This window comes from Pocillopora verrucosa, chromosome 2 (genome assembly GCF_036669915.1).
Source record: "Pocillopora verrucosa isolate sample1 chromosome 2, ASM3666991v2, whole genome shotgun sequence".
NCBI classification, from domain to species: domain Eukaryota; kingdom Metazoa; phylum Cnidaria; class Anthozoa; order Scleractinia; family Pocilloporidae; genus Pocillopora; species Pocillopora verrucosa.
In genome coordinates this window covers 2,323,028-2,327,278 of record NC_089313.1, presented here as the reverse complement: position 1 = coordinate 2,327,278, position 4,251 = coordinate 2,323,028, and the positions used below count along the sequence as shown (strand labels likewise).

The following is a 4,251-nucleotide window of genomic DNA, read 5'->3' as shown; positions in this document are numbered from 1 at the left end:
GTTATTACATGGCCATCAGACTTTTGCCAGTGGGTTTTTTTTAGCCATATATTTGAGTAGTCGTGGTCAGGCGGTGTACGTACTCTGATTGAGTTGCTTTATAGTCGAAATAAAAAAAAGTGAGTTATTTGCATCGTGTCGCGTTCGAGTGAACAACTTTCGTGGTAGCGAGGTAATCCTAAAGCGACTACGTCACGTTGTCTTGACAGTGAAAAATGTGTTCTAAACAAACACGCACTTCATTCAAAATGGCTATACCGTCAATCGCGTCCCTGCTATCGTTCTTTTCAGATGAAAATAAATTTATCAAAAAAGAAGAAAATCACTACTAATCTGATCATTTGGAGTCTTTTAAGTAACAACAAAGGAATTTTACACGGAGAAGTGCATGCAAGTCTGGAAAAAAAGGCTTATAAAGTCACGGTAAGCACAAGCAATTTAAGTACAATATTGGACTGTCTAATTTCGAACGACGGCCGATGCATCACCTTGCAACTAAAACTTTTTCCTCCTAAAAAGCGTATTTTCCATTTGAATTATCTTTCATTACGTACTAAACTGCAGATTTACTCGGACGATTAGCAAGAAATAAAAAAAACTGAGCGCGAATGGCCGAGAGAGGCGTTTAACCCTTTAACTCCCATGAGTGACTAAGAGAGAATTTCTCCTTACAATATCAATACAATTTCAACCAGAAAAGTGATGAGAATAAAGAAAAATATAAATTTGGAGACAATTAGTTGATCCGATACTAAATTCTCTGAACTAACTTTACAAGATGTGTATGGTCGATGCGGGAGTTAAAGGGTTAAGTGCTGTCACGCGGCCGCCCTTTTCATTCACGGGACCACCCTCTGAGCCGTACAGACGTGGAATGTCGTTGGAAGAAAAGAAAGCCCAACCAATTACTTTCAAATCAGGTGGTCTGTCAATTATTTCCTCTGCCCAAGAGTTACTATGCTTGGTCAAGGAAGCCAACACACGCCAATCGAGCTGCTCTGTATGAGGATCTGAAAAAAGCCCTGAGCCTCCTAAAGTCAGCATACTATTGAGGAAATTCTTCTCTCTGAGGAATTTCTTTGAGCTAGAGGAAACCAACAACAGCTGGACTGTTTGGTTCACAGAACTAAATTAGATGAAGATGGCATTGTTGATCATGAGACTGGAAGTGAATTGACCATACACAGAAAGAAACCTCTCACTTGAAGAGGCTGTTAGGTCAATAGCACTTTGTCTCGAGAGTAGTGAGAGTGGGCTGGGCTATGTACTAAAAAAAGACTATGTCTATTGGCACCAAGTACTGGGGGAGATATACTTGCATAGAAACTTCTGTTTTTTGGTTGTATGGACCACAAAAGATATTGCCATTTTAAAAATTGAAAAAGATGAAGCATGGGCAGCAAACATCCCCTGCTTATGCAATTTTATTATAATCATTTATTTCCAAAAGTTGTGGAAGGGAAATTGTAATTTTCTTGCATGCTTCAAATATTTAGGTAACATTTATTTTAACAAAGTTCAGACAAATGACTGAAAATTAGTTTTGGCCTTTCATTGATTTCCAAATTTTATAGCTGCTCTCATAGCAAATGAATAAAGAAACTGTGGTGCTGCATCAGTGGGAGAGTATAACAGGGTGATTTAGTGTTGCCAATTGGCCACTGTTAAGAGTCTAAAGGCTGATGTTTGGAGGGTTAGCCCCTCATCAATCACTCTGACAAAGGGCTAACGCTTGAAACATCAGCCTTTAGACTCTTTACAGTGGCCAATTGGCAACACTAAATTACCCTGTTATACTCTCCCACTGATGCAGCACCACAGTTTCTTTATTCATTTGCTTTGATTTAGTTATGTTGAAAGGAAACAGTCTTATCTGGAGGATTTTTTGCCTCCTTACCCTAACCCTACGTAGTGTATGGGGAAGCAGTTGTGGTGGAAGGATAAATGTGTTTCACTGCCAGATATTCTTAACTTAAAATTTATCATCAATGTTATTTTTGACCTTAATGGGTAATATCACATTCAGTAATATAAAATGAACCAAACTATTCAAAAACCTTATCTTCACACCTCTCCATGACTAATGGAAATTGTAACCTAACAAGAGCAGCACTCAGCTTCAACAGAATATCAGAGTAACAACAAAGGTAGGAGGGGATGAAGGTTAAGATTCTGAAGTCTTTTAGCCATGCATGTGCTCTTTCTACATGTATGTGGCACCTCGCCATTCCCTTTGTAGCTTTGGCCTCACTCTCTGTGAAAGCCCCTTTGTTTAGAAAAGGTGGGATTTTAACTGAAACTCCATGAGGCACAATGTCCTGAATAAGAAACCCTTTGTCCACTAGAATCATATCCCCGGGAGTTAAGTGATTGAGGAGGCCTGACTCCTGTATAATGGCTTTATTGGCAAATGAAACATGTATAACTTGCTTACATGGGTTATTTCAGCATTGGGTGCAACACCAATAATGACTTTGAATGAATTCATTCCTCTGTAAGAAGAGTGTGTTGCACTCTGCTGACTCATCAGCACAAGTGCTGCAAACTTGATATCAGTGCAGTCTATCACTATATGACAAGATCCAAATTGGCAGAAAGAGGATAGTGCAGCTAGGTTGTTTCTTGTGTGGGAAAAGATGTCATTATGTCATGAAAGAAAATGCTATGCAACACATGAATGAAAGTTGTGATGATGTGGCGAATTGTAGCAACACTACAATTAAACAGTTGAACCAAGTGAAGGTCTGTGTCGTTTTTCCTGACCTTCATTAGGGCAATAAATATCTGGTCCTCAAAAATGACTGATTCAACCTTCCAGCCCCTGAAATAATTGATGGAATCTTTAAAGTTAGAATCATGTCTTACAACAATTTTGAAGACTTCCTTTGTTGGAAGGCCAGTTTCCATTATAATACCATTCTCAGGCAGTTCTGATACAGTGTAACACTTGCTCTTATATTTGACTCTTTCCTGGAGATCCTGAACACTTCTTTTGGCTAAGTCCAGTTCTGCGTCCAGGATAACCCCCTGTGATGTTTTTTTCCTTATTTACTTTTCCCTTTTGGAGAGATACTGGCTAACTTCTTCGAGCATCTTCCACTAACTCAGCACTAGTCTTCTCCTTAAGCATTTCTTCCTTTTCTTCTTAGGAGATCCCCTTTGCTCGGAAAATAATATTATTTGTCTTTGTTTCGTTCAAATATCTCTGGGCCATTCGACTTTTTACCATCTCTAAAATGGCAGCCACACACTCTGGAGTGCTTGCCGGACCCTTTATCTCTTCCTCTACACAGGGTACGTAGGAATTCACCGCCTCTAAGATTTCTGCTCACGCATGGTGAAAACAAATGTATGCTGTCACTGTAACAGTTCTATTCAGGCCCAATTCCGGTTCACAATACAGGGTTATGAAAATGAAAAAAAAAAACAAAAAAAAAAACCATAATACAGAGTACAAAAGCAATCATAAATCAACGATACACACCACATGCAACTGCTCGCATGCGACGATCGTAAATTTCCGCGAGATTTCGAGTGGATGAAAATAGAGCATCCGCTCAAAATTGCTGTATTTTACGTTGTTTTCAGAAAGAGAGATTTTCGATAAATACTGTCACTAACCTTATCGGAGAGATCCATCGTTTGTACTTGTCTTTTGCCTTTACGGCGCTTTGAAAAGGGAAGAACTTGTATGTATGGCTCTCCGTTGAATGGGTGTATGTCGGGGCACAGAAGTACACCATTTTAGCGCGTAAAGTGCTTTCTTTTTTAACAAAGGCGACCACGTTGAAGAAGTAATAGACCTATTACCCTCTCTAAGCCTTCAAAACTTCTCTTGTTGCAAAACACGGGGTCAATAAGGTCTTTTGAACTCATCACAATGGCTACGTGACCCACGCGCAAGAGGTAGTCCGTGATACAATTAATGAATGGTCCCGAGGGAAACAGTTAGTTTTGTTTTCCCAAGAGTCCGGATGAATGTAAACAAAATAAAGAAAATAAACAGACAAGGACGGCAAAACTTCTTTATTCACAATCGTGAATAAAGAATCGTGAGCACTTGCTGAAGATCACGCAATTTTTTAAGTTAGACATGATTGATCACTTGATGTTGTCTAACGACTAAATACAGGAATGGCTCCGACCTGTGATTGGATGATAAAAAATAGTAAAAGTTAATAAGTTATATCTTAACTCCTTGCTCGTGAGTATTGTGAACCGCGTGTCTCGAAGCGGAACAATGAAATATCA

The 4,251-nt window shown here is 39.2% G+C and overlaps 2 pseudogenes; one reads left to right on the top strand and one right to left on the bottom strand.

Moving 5' to 3' along the window:
• The first annotated feature begins 248 nt into the window (after positions 1-248).
• On the top strand, positions 249-1,206 carry LOC131773726 (uncharacterized; annotated as a pseudogene).
• An 839-nt stretch (positions 1,207-2,045) lies between these two features.
• On the bottom strand, positions 2,046-3,961 carry LOC131773728 (uncharacterized; annotated as a pseudogene).
• Positions 3,962-4,251: the final 290 nt, after the last annotated feature.